General features: G+C 32.0%; 2 pseudogenes; both read right to left on the bottom strand.

Moving 5' to 3' along the window:
• Positions 1-13570: 13570 nt before the first annotated feature.
• On the bottom strand, positions 13571-15209 carry LOC132799306 (acetyl-coenzyme A carboxylase carboxyl transferase subunit beta, chloroplastic-like; annotated as a pseudogene).
• Positions 15210-15909: 700 nt separating this feature from the next.
• On the bottom strand, positions 15910-16540 carry LOC125420210 (ribulose bisphosphate carboxylase large chain-like; annotated as a pseudogene).
• Between the last annotated feature and the right edge of the window lie 5839 nt (positions 16541-22379).

Here is a 22379-nt window from a genome sequence, read left to right as displayed (position 1 = left end):
GAGGTTGATCTTGAGTCGCAATCCAAGCATGAATACCTTCGTTTCAGAGAATAATTGTGGTGTAGAAAGTCTTAAATTCCATATCTTCCGCTTCATGGATTTCCTAAGAAATAAAGTCATAGGCACGTAGATTCAAGGCTAGACCAACTACTCCAAGAGTATTCATCCATAAATCGGTAATTGGTACAAATAACATAAAGAAATGTAACCAATGTTTATTCGAAAAACCAACCCCAAATATTCGGGACCAAAAGTGGTTAGCGGTGACCATTGAATAAGTTTCTTCAGCTTGAGTTGGGTTAAAAGCTGCACCATCACCATCTCCAAATAAAGTATTTTCTATGGTAGCACCATGAATAGCGCATAGCAGAGCAGCACCCAATACCTCAGCAACTCGCATCATATGAAATGGGTTCAATGTCCAGTTATGAAACCCTTGCAAAAAGAGGATGAATTGAAATATATCTGCTACACCAAGACTTGGTGCAAAGAACCAACCAGACTGACCTAGCGGATAAATCAAGAATACAAAAACAAAAACCGCAACTGGACGGGAGAATGCGATTTCATTATAAGCTCATAATTAAATAGATCGAGCCAGTTCAAATTATTATAACATGAAACCTATTAGTCTGAAAGTACCGTGAAGAGCAACAAAAGTCCATAGACCGCCTTATTGACACCAACGAGTAAAATCTCCTTGTGCTTCAGGGCTCCATAGTAACAAAAAAGAGTGTGCTAAACCATTAGCAGGAGTCGAACTACGGCGGTTAGGAAGTTGCAGCCTTCCAAATAGGAACTTACTAATCAATGGGTATACCATGAAGTTACAAAGGTTGTACCTGTAAACCAACCCCCTAAGGTGAAATAGACACAAAGAAAGGGCAATAGACTTGACTAACCAACAAAAACGAAATGGTCCCTCCATAACAAGTCATCCATAATATCAAATAAATCATTTTCGTCTTTGGTAAATTTACCAACGGCTATAGTCATAATGATCCTCCTATTCAACTACTTCAACCATTTTCGAGCACCTCGTAGCATTTTCAAGATGTTGGGGCTTTTATCATTTATGTATGATTTGATTTCTCATCCATTGTCCCTTCTTTCGAATAGGTTTTGAATATAAAAAAAAATTTATTGGTCTCTAATTCGACCTAGTAAAGTAAAATCCCTGATCTTAATTCGGTTATCCTTTCCTATTCTTCATAACCACCTGAGCCATGAATTTTCTTATGACTTATCAATTAAATAGAAGCATTTTTTATTTGATTTGAAAAGAAATGTTCAGGAAACAAGCGATCCCTTTTGTCGCTACCGATAGATCCCCAGATATATTCCTCTTGTTCAATCAACTAATCTTATTCTTGAATCCCATTGGGAAAATTAATAAAAATGAGAATTCGTATGTGTCTTAAACTACTACAGTATCATATATTTTATTACTTTCTATTTTACTCTTTCATTTTCTTTTAATAAACTTCCTAGTCTATTTATTTTATTCTATTATTTATATTTAATTAAATTAATAGGGTATTGAATTTATTAATAGGAGACTATAAATAAAAGCTCTTTCTTGCATCCATTTTCCATCTGATTATCAAACAAAAATATTGTATGTATCCACATGGATGGAAATATTTGTTACATGAAACCATGATCTGATAGATATCTATCTAAATATCTAAAATAAATACTTATAAATTATGAAATATATATAATAAAATAGAAAGTGATATTGTCTTGTGTGCTGGAATCAAAGAAAGGTGTTTTAAACCCCTCTTGTGTGTGTTGTACTTGGAATAAATCTTTCGCTGGAAAGCAAGGAAATGGAATGACATTCCAATACAACATCTAGAAACAAGAAGCTTTAATAGGAAATATCGACAGATTCCTATGTGGTCCAAAGAAATATGAAATGGGAAAAAAAAAAAAAAGAACCACTGTTCCAATTTTATCTCTAATCGAATTTTAATATCAAAATAGTGGATATAGTTATGATTCAATAGGTTAGGTCCACTTAATTTTTCTTTTGTTGATTTCTAATTGATTTGATTGGAATAATAGAATAAAGTAATAGGATTATTTGGAGATTCAAGTAGACAACTTAACATTATTCATGATAAACTTATCATTATAATATTTATAACAATATAATAAACATAATAACAAATGTTCAACTTTATAAGTACTAGAAATTACTACACTTCATTAGTATTTAATAGAATTTCAATGGAAAAATTAATTATATTACAATTACATTTTATGGTTTCTCGCTTTTGTATTACAAATGGCAATGATATCTCTATAAATATGAATACTGCCGTTGGAGTTTTATGAAAAAACCAAAGCCCCTTATCAGATTTGAACCGATGACTTACGCCTTATCATGGCGTTACTCTACCACTGAGTTAAAATGGCCCGTTTACTTCAACTCTTGAATAAACCGGTAGTTACTATGAGTAAGTATATCTTATAAGTTTATAGGCTATAATCTATGTGATGGATATATCTTCGATGCATAGTGGGTCATTTAGGAATGCTCAATTTGATTTACCGAGTGAGTAATGAATATACTAGTAAGTGTAGGTAAAAAAAGGTTTATTGATATTGTAATTGATAAATATCAATGCAATGAATTGTTTTTAGACCGGCCAACCCTAATTTCTTTCCATTATTTTCCATTGTAACGAAATTCAATTGATTGATACATGTACCTACCAATTCAACATAGCCCCGAAATATTTCATCAAAGCAATCGTTGATGAAGAAATTCGGCTTGTGCTCTGAACGGAAAAAATTTAGAGAAAAAACTTCAATAACTTATCGTTTTTTTTATTTGAATTTCCTATCTTAGTGTGAGGAAGAAGTATGCCAGCCTGATCTTAACAATGATTGAATCAATGAATGAAAGCGTAAGAATGGGGTTTAATTCCCCTTTTTGGCAGACCAATTGCTCACCGAAAAGTGCTATCCTTTGTATTGAGTCATACCATTCTCATTCCATTATATTGTATATTGACAATTTTAAAAAACTATTCATACTATGAGCATAGTATGATGGAGGTCGGGCAAGTATGCCCCCATCATCTAGTGGTTCAGGACATTTCTCTTTCAAAGAGGCAACAGGGATTCGACTTCCCCTAGGGGTAGGGTTTTATGAAAGGAAGTTGATCATGGATTATCAATAAGCATGAAATTGCTTCTTCTTGTCATGGGTTGATGCCCGAGCGGTTAATGGGGATGGACTATAAATTCATTGGCAATATGCCTACACTGGTTCAAATCTAGCTCAACCTAATAAATCACTGATCTGCCATGATATAATCCATTTGTTATTTTCCCGAAATGGTCGATCCCAATAGGAAAAAAGTAAATTTTTTTTATATATCTCTACCATTATTTAGTTACTCTATTTAACTTTTTTTCCCTACAAATTCATTTTTTCGTTGAAGTGTGGCAATTTTGCCACTTGATGGTGCATGCCACCAGCTAGCATGCACACCTTGGTATCACCTCCTTTCCTTTTATGAGTTTATATTTTTTGTATGTTTTTAATTGATGCAAGGTATATTTTGATAATGTTTTATGCTTAAGTTATGTATCCACAAGCATAGGCAAAACTATGCATAAAAGAGTAGGAATGTTATGGTTGAAATGCCTATGGTGCTGGATTCATAATTTCCAGCAATATAGGTCCACTGTTTATCTTATACCTCAGGTTACAAAAGGATTTTTGGTCTGAAATGTTGAGGGATGTCTACAGACATATATAGAAGACTACGGTTCAAATTTTAGGTCAAAATGACATGGGAAAGTTCATTTTCTATTCCAAACAGATTGCTGTGTCTGATGGGCCCAGTATGGAGATGATGGAGTTTTGGAGCTGTTTGGCCCATGATCCAGTTCCAGAACTTTCCTAGATCTTGTAACAATATTTATTGATGATCCAGGATGCTTCAAACCAAGTTTCATAAGCAGATAGAAAGGGGAACTAAGTAGGTGAAGCTAGTTTGGTTGTTTACCCAAACTAGTTAAACAATAGGAACTTAGTTCAAACCATGTACCACTTTTAACTATATTTGGAATAGACATGTTGCAGCTAGTTTTTACCTCTTTTGTGTATGAAAATTAGGTGTTGACCATTTTACTTTTTAAATTTCAAATACTTTACTCATTTTGTAAGCTCACATGCTTGGCATGTGTGAACTAGTTGTAATTTTAAGCTTATATTGTTAAATGAATGAGATAGCTATACATCTAAGCCTCGTTTTCAAAAACCAACATGGTCCCCTTCTTCTCATCTCTTCTTCAACACCTTAGAACACTCTAGGAACCCTAAAAACCAGAAAACACCATAACTAAAACCTAAAAACACAACTCACACACAACCATTCCCAAGAGCATCACCAAAAGCCTGCTTGTTGCTAACACTTCAAGCTAGCTTGCTCTTGGTCATAACCTTCTCACACCAACATTTTTCTAATGATCTAGATTCATATCAGGATCGGTAAATGTAAAAGCTAAGGACAAGAGTAAAATAAAGAAAACTGAACTTTTTCATTGAAAGATTGATTATCCAATTGATTTGGCAATAACAAAAAGATTATTAGTAATCGACGCCGCTTTTGCTCAAGCATATATCCATATGGATAGAATAGGTATACTGTACAATTCTAATTGAAAATATAAATCGAAAGGGTTTGAATGAAATCATTAAGAATAGGTATACTGTACAATTTATTTTATTATGTTATTTTCCTGGGATTGTAGTTCAATTGGTTAGAGCACTGCCCTGTCAAGGCGGAAGTTGCGGATTCGAGCTCCATCAGTCCCGACGGATCCAAATCCAATAAAATAACAAAAATACATCAATTTGTCTCTCCATTTTTCTATGAAAGGGAGTACAAATAACCGAATTTCATTCCCAACCGGATCCCTCTTTTTTTTTCATTTTGATTGTTTGTTTGGGTTTGGTTAAAATCAACAATAAGGTCAGTGTAAAGGCAGTTAGATTATAGTTCATCAGATGATTGTACAAGGAAGGCGGTAAGTTATGGAAAAAAAGAATGGAAAGGCATGATAAATCAAAATTTAAATTTGAAATTTAAATTAATTAAAAGGAATTTTTATTGGATTAGGAATCAACCTTCAAAGTCAGTATGGATAAAAGATCTTCCTATGTTATGCTATTCAATTCTTGATGATGAATCAATATGATAGCCCTGATATTGTTATTCATGATATTGATCCAATTCGATTACATCGAGACGTAATTCATATCATTGAATTTACAGACGAAGGATTTATCGTCTCTATGGGATTAAATCCCAGTTATTGCCAATTAAAGAAAAATCAAACGATGAAATTATGGAAGTAAATATTATTGCATTTATTGCTGCTGCCCTATTCATTCTAGGTCCTATTGCTTTTTTACTTATAATATATGTAAAAACAGTAAGTCAGAGCGATTAATTTGAATTAAACTTGACTTTTTAGTTCTTATCAATGATTGAAGAAAAGAAATAAAATGAAAAAGGTTCCAATTTTGCTATTAAATTAATGAAATGAACAAAATAGAATCAGCAGTATTCTATGAGAGACGATAGTATGGTAGAAAGAAAGATTCATATTTTTCTTTCTACCATACTATCTAGTATTGTCATTGTACTGTATAAAGTTCATTGTCTGAAGATACAGGTTAATTTAATATATCAATCTACATTATTATCTTCATATATATAGATATCAATTCCATATATAAATTACATAGTGTCGTGTCCCAATTCTATTTCTTCGTCTAGTTCTATTTAATTTGTGTTGATTCCAATTAATAATTGCAAGTAATCGAAAGACAATGTCCTACCATTTGTATTCCTTTCAAAATACAAACATGGGAATAATTGCAATATTTGTTTGATTGAAAGAGTTCATATATTATTCATAGAATCCATTACTCCACTAGAATTAAACACCGTTTCGAAATGAAGATGTTTTTTATTTCCATTTGAAAATGGAATTTTAATTTAAATAGTGAAATTAAAATAAAAAAAGGCTTTGTAGGTCAAAATTGATACAGTTTGGTTCTTAAATTCAATTAGTAGTACTTTTAGAGTCCACTTCTACCTCATACTACAAGTGAAAGGGAAAATGTAAATACTATCATTACAGCAGCCCAAGCGATTCTTACTGTATCCATGTGAATGATGTTCTCCGTCTCTAAAAAAAATGAAGGAATTATTCAATTATTGTTCACTAATAATAAAAAAATCACTGGTGCAGAGTCAAAGGGGGGGTTATGACCTAACAATGTTGATAAAACAATCCAATAAATCCAATTATAACGCGTTCTTATAATTATAAGATTTTTTGTATAATTGGAAAACATTAAGCACCAGCAAAATACGCAAGACAACCTTTTGACTGAAGTAGCAAAAGGTTGTTACTAACATGTGGCAATAATAAAACCTATTCTTTCTTTTGGTGCCCTTCATCTTATTTTTTATTAAATATAGATCACTATCTATCGCATACCCTCATTTCTTTCTTTCCCAGCTTTCCCATTTGATCTACGTCTCCGATTGGCTCTATGAAACAATCGAAGACATCTTATTACACGTTGTTGATTAAAGATTAAAGTAAAAATATTAGAGATTAAAGTAAGAATTTCTTTTTGTATTTTAAATAGAAATTATAAGTTCAATATAAGTAAAATATGGAAAAATATTTACATATTCTTTATATATTGAAAAAAATACATAAACAAATACATAATATATTCAAATAAAAATATATAATAAATACATATATAAATAAGTCAAAGCCAATTATCCATTCATTATAATTAATATTGAATGAATCCCGGAGTACTCAAAGACTTTCATGAGTATGTATACAAAGTATCTTCCGCCCTTTTCGCAACTAATAATTTCATTGGATCCACCGTCTCGCTATCCAATCTAATTCAAGACCCAGTCAATAGACATTGCATTAGTAGCGGAAGGGCTATCATATCAAGATTTACAAGTTCTTTTTCAATATTGTAATCTTTCCTTAAACCGTAGATGTAAGTATTTACAGCATTTTAAAGAACAAAAGAAAACCTCCGGATGCTTAGAATCAAGCAAGTATCAAGAGTCCTTTTCTTCTGCTTGCTTCGGTTGGAAAAAAATGGGTAAGTTTTATCAGCAAACCAAAATAAGGTATTTCGATCCTTTTGTTGATCAAGCGACACCCGTATTTAAATTGGGGAAAAAGGATTTGCAGTCCCCTGCCTTACCACTCAGCCATGCCGCCAAAGTGATACAAAATATATGAAAAAATTCCCTTCCCTTTTTTAGTGAAAAACCAAATGTGGATGTGGATTTTCAGTCACAAAAGTAAAAATTTAAGACAAATTTGAACAGTTAACTACTGACCATGAATTCATGAACAGTTCTTGAATTTGAATCGAAAATTTTATTTCCCTAATAATATAAGAAAATCCAAATTGATACATAACTAATCCTTTTTTTTCCACTAAAAGAAAAGTAGGCTTGTCAATTTCAATTATAACAGTAATTAGGGGTATATGTAAACCCCATAACATAAATTTTTTAAACAGATAAATCGGGTATCTTATATGTATATGATACCTATAGGGAAGGCAATTTTAGAAAATTTTGAGCAAATTATCATGCTTTGATTCAACTTTTACAATTTTTCAGCGAATAGATTGAATATTAAAAGTCAAAATTTTGATAGAGGATGACAGGTTCTTTCTGTCCCTAACAAAACAAGATAATAAAAAAAAGAAGGAAAGTGCAGATAGATAGCTCTATTTATATTTGCACATGTTTAATAAATATCAGCTTTTTTACACATTTCAATCCTATTCTACGAATTTGACTTAAAAAAAAAAAAAAGGTAAAAATCTCTCTCTTCTCTATGTATTCTTTTTTGAACAATTGAACCCACGAAAAAGTTAAGTGCTAGGAAAAAGAAAATCCTGAATACATTTATGGTATCCAATCGGATTGGAATACGGAATATCACAATAATGGTAGAAATTGGATCACCTTTTGGTTTGGTATTCTATACAAATTGTTTTGATATTCTAGACAAAACTCCATTCATTTGTATCTGTTGCAAATTACAATTTGAGTATCAAATTCTCGTTATCCCTCCTTCACATGTATTTCATATATTCCATATATTATATGGAGTTAGGTCAAATTTCATGTGATTCAGTAAATAGAATATCAATTCCATCATTGCTATATTGATCCACATGATTTGATGAAGATTGAGCAAATAATGGGATTTTTTTCCCTATAAACGAGAAATAAAAAAATGCTTAGGGATGGAACTGAGGAAATGTCTACAATACCTGGATTTAATAAGATACAATTTGAAGTGTTTTATAGATTCATTGATCGGGGCTTAGCAGAAGAATTTTATAAATTTCCAAAAATTGAAGATATAGATCAAGAAATTGAACTTCAATTATTTGTGGAAACATATCAATTGGTAGAACCGTTGATAAAAGAAAGGGATGCAGTATACGAATCACTCACCTATTCTTCTTAATTATATGTGTTCGCGAGATCAATTTGGAAAACTAGGATGGATATGCAAGAACAAACAATTTTTATTGCCAACACTCCTCTGATGAATTCCTTAGGAACTTCTAGAGTAAATGGCATTTACAGAATTATGATCAATCAGGTATTGCAAATCCCCATATCTAATGCCAGCCAGAATTGGACTATAACAGAATTTCGGTCTATACCGGCACCATAATATTAGATTGGGGAGGAAGATTAGAATTAGAGATTGATAGAAAAGCAAGGATATGGGCCGTGTGATTAGGAAACAAAAAATATTTATTCTAGTTCTATCACCAGCTATGGGTTTGGTCTAAGAGAAATTCTAGAGAATGTTTGTTACCTTGAAATTTTCTTATCTTTCTGGAATGATAAGGAGAAAAAAAATTAAGTTAAAATAAAATGCCATTTTGGAATTTTATGAACAATTTGCTTGTGTAAGCGGAGATCCGATATTTTCTAAATCCTTATGTAAGGAGTTACAAAAGAAATTCTTTTTCTAAATACTATTGTTTCATTCTATGACGTTGAAATCTAACAATATTGACATAATCATACCACTTCAATTTGGATTGAAAAAACAAAGAAATAAAGAAGAGGGGAGTAAACTCAAATAATTTTCTTCACAGTATACATATTACATAACATGATTGGCGACAAAAGTTGGATTCTTTTTAGAGCTTGGTGTGGATAAATCTTCGGATCTAGAAATTCATTTCAGAAAATTGAACCTTCTTAAACTGTTTATTTTTAAGAACCAAAAATATTTATGCCAAAATAACGAATGCCAAGAAGAGAAAAAGTCCTTGGACATGTAATGGATCTTGAAGTACTATTTCCCTATCCCCCTGACTAAATCCACCCACATTAGGATTGTTCATTACTGGTTGATCAAGTTTGATGGATTTTCCCTCTGAAACAAGAAGTTATGGTCTTGGAGGGATAATATCAACCATTTGACATCCATCCGATGCATCCACTATGGTGATTTCGTATCCCCCTTTTTCTGTTCATATGATTTTGCTCACTATACTCGACATTGTAGCATTATAAACATTATTGTTACTCTTGCTTCCGTCAGGATAAATCTAACCCCATACCCTGTTGCCGCCTACGTATATGGGATATTTTAAAAAGTGCACATCTTTCTTAGTAGCGGGGTCCAGACAAAGAATAGGAAAGGTGACTTCACTATATTTCCAACCAGGAACAAGACCTATCATAAGAATATTTTTTTTTTAGTGGGACGATTGCTCTGAAAAGATATACTGCCTATCTTTTATTTAATCTCGGGCAAAATATGATTGGAAGGGGCAAATTCAAACCCTTCAGGTAAAATAAGAACAGCCCCTATGTTCAAAGATCCTTTTTTACCATTAGCAAGAACTTGTTTTAGTTGCAAATCATAAGGAATTCAAACAACTACTTCAAATACAATATTAGGAAGTACCGCTTGTGGAACCTTGATATCCATGGGCTTATTGGCTAAATAGCAATTGGCACATACAATATGGCCAGTCACTTCTAGTGGATTTTCATAAACCTGCTATGCAAAATGGGATATGCATTTGAAATGGGTGCCCAAGTTATTATATATATCATGAGCAAGACGGAAATAGATCAAGTAATCGCTTCCTTTATCAAAGAAAAGGCATTTCTAGTTGGCATGGTTCAATCATTGATCCCGAAAATTTCTACAATAAAATTAGATAAGTCACTAGTACAGTTCCCTATCTATGATTTGCTATTTACTGAAATAATTTTACTGAAACATTAAAGGAAGCCCCTATATGGGTTGAAAGAATAAGTACAATTTTGAATGGGTTGCTTATGTACAGAGTAACAAGTATTATAATTGAATCGATCTATCATTTTTCAGTCATTCATTGAATGATAAATAACTAGAAGTGACGAAGATACACGATTTAAGTAACAAAAGATCCAATATTTAAAATGGTATCTAAAATTACTTGAAAAGTAGAGACAATACCTGATATAATTTGATCATTATGAGCAAATCCAAAATCTTTGTAGATAGAGCCAATCATTAGTTCCCAACCATGTGGCAAATGGAATCCTATACATAAATTAGTTAATAAAAGAATAAAAAACCCATGTATTGTGTCATTTAAGTTATATAGGAATTCTTGAACCCAAGAGTTAAGAATAACAAGTTCATCATTTCCTAGAATAGAATAACTGCTTGGACTAATGAAAGAGATTATATTTTGTTGAGAAATGAAAAATGTATCCATACGATTCTGATTGTGCATTTTGATCAATTGGATCGTTTCTTTGTAGATTCCATGGTGAGGCTTTGGTAAATGTGTTTCCGGGTATTCCTTTATCATTTCATCCAAGAGGGAGAGTTCTTCTAATTCTACGAATGTTTTTTAGAATACTATTTTCTTGAATACCACTCAAACAAATTTCGAAGTGTTTAGTATGCCACCAATTAGTAACCTAAGATTCCATACTTTTATTAAATCAGAGAGAGATCCACCAAGGCAAAAATACTATAAATGAAAGATATATAAGGGAAATTAATGCTTTCTTTTTTGCCATTTTTAATCTGGGAATTTTTAAATGAACTCACCTCATTTGTCGACTCAATACTGCTATTTCTATTTCTATCAAGCATTGGCTCTATTACATTAGAAGTTATAGAGCCCATGAATCTATTTCCTATTTTTTCTTTGTGATTCAGTACAGTGGTTAGTCCTTGAATTTAGAAAGAATATAGAAAAACAATACTGAAGTACAATAAACAATATTGCACTTCAAATTCTAAACAAAAAAAAAAAAAGCAATTTCGTTTTATGACTATTCCTTATTCATTTGCGTTTAGCTCGAATGAGCGTTCTGAAGAAACTTCAGTTAAGTTGTGCTATATAAAAAAGAGGATTCTTGAGTTTTCGTTTTTTCCCTCTTGCTAAGAAAGCTGTGATTCTTCGGTTCTTGTTTCAGAATACTTCAATTGGTACACGCAAGAAATAGGCCAATTTGGCAGCTTTTGCTTAATTTCTGGTAGAGTCAAATTCTCATTAGTACGAGTCAAGGGAATGGACCCTTAGCCTTCAATTTCCATGTAAAGGGCACGACAAGCATAAATACCCTCTTTAACTTCTATTCCAATGGACTGAATGTCTTTCATAAGGAATCGAAGGAAGATGCTGTAATTTTTTCCAAGAAATCCCCAATGAAAAGTACACACTATTCCTTCTTTTATATCAAATCAATCATAACCACTACCTACATTCCATGAAATTATGCACCACAAATAGGAACTAATAAAAAGACCTATGACTCCATAAAGAGACATCACGATCCCTTATGGGAAAAAATTATTTGCTGAGAGGGAACTAAAGATATAAAATGCCTACTAAAATAACTCGAAGTTGCAACCAATAAAAATCCTAATGAACCTAAAAAAAGGATAAAGCCCGAGTAGAAATTACTCATTTTTTGAGACCCCACTATAAGTTCTATCCATATACGGTTTGATCGCCAACTCATACTATACTAGATCTAGTTGCATTTTATTGGAATTGGGGAATAACCAAAAAAAAAATTTACTTTCATTTTTTTTGTTTCCGAAGTTACTTTCATTAAATAGCACTGTTATGATGTAAACTTTTAGGAGTAATTCATCAAATTGCCTAGATCTAAACTAAAATACGAACATCCCTTTCATATGTTATCTTGTAGATATCCACATACATATATCGACTTTACTTTTCCAAAATTCATCCTGATATCGATCCATTTGAAAATAGCTCTAATTCAGTTACTCATATATCATGTTTACACATTCACACTAGCTTATGCTCGGAAGAAGCCACACATTATACCATATTCTAATAAATAGATAACTATGCTATGATTCACATCAATCTTAAAAAAAAAAAAAAAAAAAAGATAAGATTTTTGGCTCATCATATTTAAATTTTTTATTTTTTTTTGGAACATGAAGACATAAAGAAACCATTGCAATTGCAGGAAAAACTAAGCCCACTAAAAGCACAAAAATAGAGGGTAAAGTGGTAAGAATTGTCATAGAATGGATACCTCGATTTAATATATTATTTGTACCTGTTATTTATTGTTATAAAGATATCTTATAATTCATATATTAATATTACTATTATACTGAGTATACCTAAGTGAGTACATACACTAATTAATATTAATTATTAATAAAGGGTATATAATGTATATATACTAAGATATAATAAAATAAGATAATAAAATAAGGATATAATGAGGATTCTATAATCTAAGAGTCTATAGATTGATATATATATTTTTAATATATTTAATATATATTAAAAAAATCTTTCATATATATTAAATAAATAAATAATTTATAAGTCTGTAAAGTATCTAATATATTAGAATATACTAAGTACGTACATAATATAATTAATGTAAATCAAAAGTGTAAATATGTAAAAAAAATAAGTAAATAAATGGGTTTATTCATCTTTCTGCATGCAATACATGTATGATAATTCACTTTTTTATTATGTTCATTTTTTATTTTTATTATTCTTCATTTTTGTTTTTCCCTTCGCAAAAATTTTCGTTATAATACGATCCGACAAAAGAGATCCTTAGTAAAATCAAGGATTCTTGAGGGATATAGAAAGATGCAGGACCCCCCGCCCAATTTTATGGACGAAAGAGACAGAATTCGCTCTTTTTATTTTGTTTGATAGAGATTTCTTGATGGGCTATCGATAAAAAAAAGTATCCGCATGATTCTTTTTCCAATTTAATCTTATGTGACCAAAGAAAAATCCATTCTTAGAATTTTGACTTTACTTCTTGTAAACTAAATAGCTACTCGATTACCACAAAACAAGTAATAAATTTAAAACAAGTAATAAATTTTTGAATTTATTAAATCTAATTATTTATTAAATATTAAATTAAGGATAAGGATATATGGCTCTCCTTAGTTTTATTTTTTATTTCATTTTTCGATTCAAAGGAAAGAAAGCATGGAGCTTAAATAACTCACTCAGAACGCCTTTTAAAGGATTACATGGTACGATTGGATCGAATAAGCCCGTACAGAATAAATATTCAGCTACTTGTGCACCCTTGGGTACTGTCTTATTCAATGTTTGTTCAATTACTCTTTTACCCGCAAATGCAACGTAAGCATTTGGTTCGGCAATAATGATATCTCCTAACATACCAAAACTAGTTGTCACCCCACCCGTACTAGGAGATGAAATGATTGATACATAGAATAAGTTATTATTTGATTGATAATAATATAAAGCAAAATATATTTTAGCCATTTGCATCAAGCTTAAAATTCCTTCTTGCATACATGCCCCTCCAGAAGCACACACTAGGATAAAAGGTAAAAATTTATTGGTAGCATGTTCGATCAAATGTGTGATTTTCTCACCCACTACCAATCCCATACTACCCCCCATAAACTGAAAATTTATAACCTCGATTGCTATAGGAATACCCTTTAGTTGACTTATGCCTGTTTGAATAGCATCAATTAATCCTATCATTCTTTGATTAAAATCAATATGATCTTTATAAGGTTCCTCCCGCAAATGAAATTTTATGGGATCCCTCGAGACCATGTCTTCATCCAGAGGCTTCCAACTTCCTGGATCAACCGAACTTTCGATTCTATTTGAACGAGTCATTTTCAAAGGACGTCCACAATGTTCACAAATATTCATTTGAAATTTAAATAATTTCTTATACTTTAATCCATAACAATTTTCGCATTGCACCCACAAATATTTGTATTTTTCAGTTATCTTTAAATCACTTTTTCTATCTCTTATTTGTATTTGATTTAGAGGAAATGCTAAACATTTTTTCTTTCTCTTATTTCACCTAGAGCTTTCTTTAATTTGTTTTCTTTTAGTTGAGTTAAAACTCTCTCTAAATCCCTTTTTCTTTTTCTTATTCAAGTTAGAGCTCTCTCGAACTCTTTTTTTCTTAGAGTTTTTACACTATCATCCGTACTATAAATGTAACTGTCATTGGAATTGACACCACTACTTAAAATATAACGATCAGTTCTGATTTGAGAACGAAGATAACTATCAATGCAACTAGTATTGTGATTATTCCAACCATATTTATTATCATACATGTAATGATAATAGTGAGGATCGTCACTCTTAAATACATTATTCAGATAACTAGAATTCTAATAACTATAAAAAGAACTTTTTGGTGCACTTAGAAAAGAACGATCGGTGTCGATCTCAAAAATTTGATTTTCAATATCAAAATGTATGGAGTAATGGTCTCTATTACTATCCCTAAAGAAAAAAGTTTGATCAGATATGACATTTTGAATGTACCTCCTGATGATGACTAAATGATCAACATTACTGTAACTATAATTGTTATTCTTAATCCCATTAGGAATTTTTTTATTCATATGATTTATAATCATATCTTTATTTACATTGGTATTTTCATTTTCAATAGGACCACCAAAATTATCCATTGATTTACTTAACCCACACCTGTATTCTAACCCTTTCTTAAACAACATCGAATCAAACTGACATTTTTCCATAGAGCTTTCTTGCCCCTATTTACATAAAAATACAATAAATGAATAGTCATTTGATAAAAATAATTTGAATATTCTGAATAGAATTTAGAATCAGAATAAGCATATAAATCCAATTGCTAGGATTATTAACTAGTAACAAGTAGATACTGAAAAGAAAAAAAAAAGTGATTATCCCTTGCGAGAATCTGGAGTATCTTTTCTTTATATGTGATAAAATAGGATGAAATCTTTTTTTCAATTCAAAATAATTGAAAAAGTTTTTTTTTTTTTATTATAAATAGCAAATAGCAGGTTCCTCCATGTTATGTCAAATTCACATTAAAAAAAGAAAAAAATTGTTTTCTTGTATGAATTGAAGAACCTTTTTTCATAAAGTCTCGCCTACTAATAAGTTTCTATTCCAACACAGAATGAAAAGGACAATATACAAGATGGGTAGAAGAAATTGTGATACTCGACTCGATCCATGATCCAAAACGGCAAGATATAATAAATTATATAATATAAAAAATAAAAAAAATACACCAATACTAAGGATCCATACGATTAATTGTGGATCCCACACAACAATAGAAATGTTTAAGTTGTTTCACCTTATATTTTGTATTTAAGATCTTGTATATCTAGATAGGTTTGTATCTATCAAAAATTGATAAAATCTTTGTATTCAACTCAATGCTTTTACTAAAATATTGGGCCAAGTTTAATTTCAATTACAATTAAGAGAATGAACACTAAGTAATTACTGGATTACAAAGGATCCATTGCTTTGAATTCAAATTTGATATCCTTCCATACTTCATAAGCAGCAGTTAGTTTAGGACTCCATTTATTAGCCTCATGGATAATTTCATTACCCTCATGAGCAAGATCACGTCCCTCATTACGAGCTTGTAGAAATGCTTCTAGAGCTACTTGATTAGCTACGACACCGGGCGCATTTCCCCAAGGGTGTCCTAAAGTTCCTCCACCAAATTGTAGTACAAAATGATCTCCAAAGATCTTGGTCAGAGTGGGCATATGCCAAACATGAATACCCCCTGAAGCCATAGGGATAACACATGAAATAAATACCACGGCTTCAATATTTTTCAAGAAAATCATTGTGTAGTAAATCAATAAAGGTTAAAGTGATGTCTCTTTCCCCTTCAAGTTTACATACTATAGTACCAGCGTGAATATGATCTCCACCACACAGATGTAACGCTTTAGCTAGTACACGAAAGTGCATACCAGGATTTTTCTGTCTATCAATAACTGCATGCATTGCATGGTGGATGTGAAGAAGTGGACCATTATTTCGGCAATAATGGTTTGAAAAAGTATCTAAAAATATCAAATTTAGATATTTGTATCCTATCGAAGTAAGGAACTGTGGCATATATGTTTGGAATATATTCCATTTTAAGAGAGTTAAAAAAGCACTATCTCATTGAAAGGTTCTATACATCCACCCTTTCTCAAGGCACTTCTTTAGACAAAGACCCTGCTTTTTCCTATTTTCGAATGGTAAATATTTCTCAGAACATGGAGTGTGAATCAAACCCTTGTTTGAATTGAAATTGAGATACTGATGCAAGTTCTTCTAATTTGAATCAGATAGATTCATATCTGAAAGTGGTTGACAATAAGTTCTTTCAAAACAGACTACTTGTCCCGCTGTTAGAAGTGTTCCAGAAATGTTTGGGATCGAGTAAATAGCTCTACAAATGAATGGATTGGATCGAATTGGAAAATGGAAAGATTTGTACAAGTTAATGGATTGAATCGAATTGGAAAGTGGAAAGATTTGTGCAAGTTATACGTTTCATCACCATTTTATAAAAAATCATTAGGTATGAATACGTTAGACACCTGTAACTGGTGAAATAGTATCTCTCTCTGAAAAAAACATATATATATATATATATTTTTTTTACCGTCACACAAAGAAAATATTTTGTTGCGAATAAACAAGATATTGAGGAATTGTCCATACATAAAATAATAATTATTAGTAGGGCCTTTTCCACATAAAAAAGGAATCCTTTGTTACAATAGAAGCAGACGTGATCGGGATTATTCAAGAATCGAAGTTGACTTGGTTTATAAAAAGAAGATATCAATGAATTTCTATGAAATGGTTTCACAGGATTCAGACCATTGTCTTGATCATGCGATATCATTGAGAAATAGGAATCCATGATATTAAAAGATTTCTTGTGATTATTTATAGTATGGAATGATCACTTTGGTATCTTATTGAACAAAAAAGGTGATATTGTTCCTCCATTGATCAAGAATTTTGCTTTTTGGGAAGTATCATGATCATCCAATAAGAAGGGTTTCCACTTGTTCAAATGAATGACTTGAAGACCCATTGATTATAACAACTGATTGCAGAGTTAGATCCTTCGGGCCTTTCAATTCATAGATGTAGATCTTGGACCTATGAATGGGGATACTTCTAAAATTCATGAAGAAAAAAGGAATTGAGTTAGAGAAAAAGATAAGAAACTTGGACAAAAAGAAAGGAAGTGACTTAGACAAATCTTTTTGGTCGATAACCTTAAACCAATCCATAAAATATAGATCAATACGTAATCGATCAAACACTACATGAAAATAAAAATGGTCCTTCTACTTATAAATGAAATGTTCCAAATGTTCCTGTAAATTCTTGCTCCCATTGGACCATTTGTATATATATGCATTAGGATCCTGATTCATGGATCTCTCGGTTCGGGAAACAAAAATAAAATGATTGAACCATTTCTTATGACTTTTTTTTCAAATTTGATAAATTTTGGTTGATTGTATATTTCATTATAGTTCTATGATTCAGTGTATCATTTCTTATTCGATCCCTTTGAATTCCATATTTGAAGTTGCGATCAGATCTATTCATTAAAAATAATCGATTGAATACATTTCTTATGTACCCATAGGTTCTATATTGGATTTGAATCAGATTTTGGATCAATCTCTATTGATTGACTGCCTCCATTGTGTTGTTGCTAGCAAATGCCACTATTTTTGGTTTTGTATCCTCCAAATCATTCCCATAGGAGGCCCGGACCCATTATTTTCTGATCCTTCTATAAAAAGATTCATTTTCTTCATAAAAAATAGGAGGTAGAACCAATAAAGATTTCTTTCTCGATTCATCTATGAAGTTGAATACCTCATTTAAGAATTGTTTTTGATCCAGTCTGTAGGAATCAATAGAAAAGGCAAATCCCTTACGATACACAAGATCTGGCTTGAATATCGATAGAGTGAATAGATCTGCCATTTCTTGAACTTCTGATTCAAAATCATGTTGTAATATGTATCCCCCCTATTTCGATCATGGAATAGATGAAATAAATCAAAAAATGGATTTTTGTTCAAGAGTGAAATCTTATTGGAACTATCCAATTCATTGTTCGGAACCATATCACATCCTGGATCTGATGAAATAGGATGAATTGAGATGGTATTTTGTAAATACGTAATTATCTTGAATATATTAACTATTTCTTTATTTTTTGATTGCCTAGAAAGGACAATAGAAACATCTTGATCTTTATTTAATAATTTTTTTATCTCTAGTGGACCTCTCAGTAGGATTAGAACCCAGATGAAGTTTTGACCATCAGTCAGAGAAAAAAAAAAACGAATGGATCTCCCAAGAAATTATTCGATTTCTTTTAGAAGTAGATGATTATTCGTCTGCTTCTCATGTTCCGTGAATACCCGGCACATTGAGGAGTATCTAGAAAGGCATTTAGGGAATCGATCTGATTCTATCTCTGTTTGTTTCATTTGAAGAAAAGAAGGATCCAAAAGAATCAATCTTTCTTTTAGTTGTTGTATCTCTCTTTGATTGAACAACGTGTGATATTCTGAATCCTCATTAATAACGGAATCAAAATATTCTTTGGATCAATCAGAAGAACCTTTCAATTGGCTAGAATCCGTTGCTTGAACAAAACTGGATCTTGTGGAATCATATTGAATATTTGACGATGCATTCCATACCTTGCTAAAAAACTGATCTTTGTTTACCAACCATTTATTGTCTAACCAAATTCAATCTTCTCTCTATATGTTCCTCAAACACTCTGATTCGTATGGATTCTTCCCCTAACTAAAGAAGAGATCTTGGCAGAATTGCCACATATGAAATTGAGCACAATTTTGCAAAGAAATAGCCCACTTGTTTCTTGAGAAGAGATGGGAAACATGCTCAATATCATTTGATTGAAGAGTTGACCCAACTCCTTGTTGTTTGAAGAAACCCTCATTTCAATTGGTATTTTTTCATGAAAAGCAAACATGAGATAACAAATCCAGTCTTTCACTAAGATTTCGAATAGCTGTCTCGAATTCAAGTTTAATATGTTTTGCCTCTTTCTCGAAGAAAGACGATCAAACAATTCCCAATCATGGTCCTTGTGGATCGGATCATCCATAGAATATACAAAAATAAACTCCAGATATTTGATATCTTTCTCTTTGAATGAGATCTAAATTCAGTGACAGCTTCATTAGATATCTTACAATTAGAATTCCTCTTTCTTCCACTCCAGTTCCTCAACCATCATGAACCCCAGTTAGATTCAGGCATAATACACGTTTTAGTTATTGGGAGAACCTAAGTACTCTCTTTCATATCTAGGAAACAGTTCTCAGATATCATTTTTCCTTTTAAAAGATATAGGAGTGAAACAATCAACCTATTGATATTGGAAGACCCAAAATATTCTTCCAATGTATCATTTCTGGGTCCAATGAAATTCACAGGTATAGGAATAAGCCCTGTCAAATTGAGATTTTTTCTTTCAACCATCTTTCGATTGTTAATACGATATATAACGACCGCTACTACAAATAATAATACACTCATAATCGTGAAATATCGATTGTTATTGAACCCCGTAAATGTGAAATGCATGAAAGTAAGAGACTCCAAATTTGGGAGTCCAAGACTTTTATAAAACGTTATTTATGGAGGAAAAAAATGTGAATGAAAGATCCCACTGAATTGAATTGGGTCCATGAATCTAAGAAATAGTGAGAATACTTGATCGTTCCCAATATCTCTCTTAATTCGAAAATCTAGGATTTGAATTGATGTCTTTTCATTGAGTCCTCCTAAATTGAATTGATTTATCCTTAAGATTTCATTTGAATTGGAATTTGGTTATTCACCATGTACGAGAATCCCCGTTAAGCATCCATTATTGAATGGTTAAAGCGCCCAACTCATAATTGGCAAATTCGTATGTTCAACTCCTACTGGATGCACATCAATGGGACCCTCCAATAAAATAAGTATATTGGAATTGGCTCTGTATCAATGGAATCTCATCATCCATACATAACGAATTGGTGTGGTATATTCATATCATAGCATATGAACAGTAAGAACTACCATTCTTATTGAGACTAGAACTCATAGGGAAGAAAATAGATTTATGGATGGAATCAAATATGCAGTATTTACAGACAAAAGTATTTGGTTATTGTTGAAAAATCAATATACTTCTAATGTCAAATTAGGATCAACTAAGACAGAAATAAAGCATTGGGTTGTGTTGCAGTTTGGTGTGGTTTTTGGTTCACTTGGATAAGAGTGTTGTATGCACAACCTTTAATTCAATTTTTGGTTTGATGTTTAGGTGATTTTTGTGTTTTTTTTTTTTTTTTTTTTGTATGTTGATATTTAGGATTGTTAGGGTTTTTGTTTTGAAGGAAGAAAAAGAAGATGAAGAGAAGATGTTAGAGTAGGCCACACAAAACTCCAACATCTATCAGAGCTTTGTTTGAACCATTGAGGGACCTTGTGATCTTTCTTTCTAGCCAATTTTCTTGTGATAGAACTCCCCATTTCATTTCTTTCATTTTTGGTTTGAAGTGGTAGAAAAATCTAGCTAGAAAACTCACTAAAAATCCAATCGAAGAGCCATTTTCTTTAAAAATCCGATTTTGTGTCATGGCTTCTCAAAGTTTTGTACCTCCCACTCCACCAAAATTTGAGGGCCAAAATTACTCCATTTGGAGCATAAAGATGAAAGCCTACCTACAAGACTTTGGACTTTAGGATGTGATGGAAGAAGGTTATGAAGTTGAGAGCAAATGCCACAAAAGCACAAAGACTTGCACATGAGACCGAGATTTCTTCCATTGAGGAATCAAAGAATCTTAATGAGATTACTTTGAGTGAGCTTATCAATACCCTCCAAGCAACCGAACAAAGAAGAGCCATAAGAAAGGAGGAGTCATTGGAAAGTGTTTTTATGTCTAGTCAAAGCAAAAAGAAGAATAAAAAGAACAACAACAAGAATAAAGGAGGAACTGGCTATGGAGGTTTCAACAACAACAACGACAATTCCAATAACAACAACAACGTAAGGCAACAACAAAACCGTGGGGGTTATCTACCATGCCCCCATTGCAAGAAGCATGGACATGCACCAAACAAGTGCTTTTGGAGACTGGATGAAACTTGTGACAAATGTGGGAAAAGAGGACATGTCGGCAAAGTATGCAAGCAACTAAAGCAACAAGAAAATGTTGTAAATGAGGAGGCCGAGACCTTATTTATGGCTACATGCCTTAAAGTTACAAGTAGTGGTTTTAGTTGGTTGGCAGACAGTGGTTGTTCACACCACATGACTTTTGAAGAAACCAACTTTATGGAGCTTGACCGATCCTACAAGACAAGGGTGAAGATTGGGAATGGAAGCTTCATGGATGTAGAAGGAAAATGTGACATCTCATTTAACACCAGTAAAGGTACAAAACTTACCCAAAATGTTCTATATGTGCCTTCATTATGTGAAAACTTGTTAAGTGTTGCACAATTGGTTGAAAATGGATATGTTTTGAACTTTGGTTGTGATGGTTGTTTGATATCGGATGCTTTTGGAAAGGAGGTGTTTAAAGTTTCCTTGAAAGATAACAGCTATAGGTTGATTTTACCAGATAGTGAAAAAGCTTTAAAAGGCAAATTTTAGTCCATTTCTCAACTTTAGCATAAAAGGCTTGGTCACTCTAGTTATGGTCCAATGAAGAATGCTAATGCTTTGGTGAATGATATGCCCTTAATTGATGATGTGAAAAATGTGTGTGAAGTTTGTCAACTTGAAAAGTCCATTAGGTTGCCATTTCCTAAAATTGATGCATGGAGAGCCAAGGAGAAGTTAGAACTTGTTCATTCGAATGTGTGTGGTCCCATGAGTGTGTCTTGCTTG

The sequence above is a fragment of the Ziziphus jujuba genome, chromosome 6, assembly GCF_031755915.1.
Source record: "Ziziphus jujuba cultivar Dongzao chromosome 6, ASM3175591v1".
NCBI lineage: Eukaryota > Viridiplantae > Streptophyta > Magnoliopsida > Rosales > Rhamnaceae > Ziziphus > Ziziphus jujuba.
The sequence above is the reverse complement of the archived record's forward strand: the minus strand, read 5'-3'. Positions and strand labels throughout refer to the sequence as shown.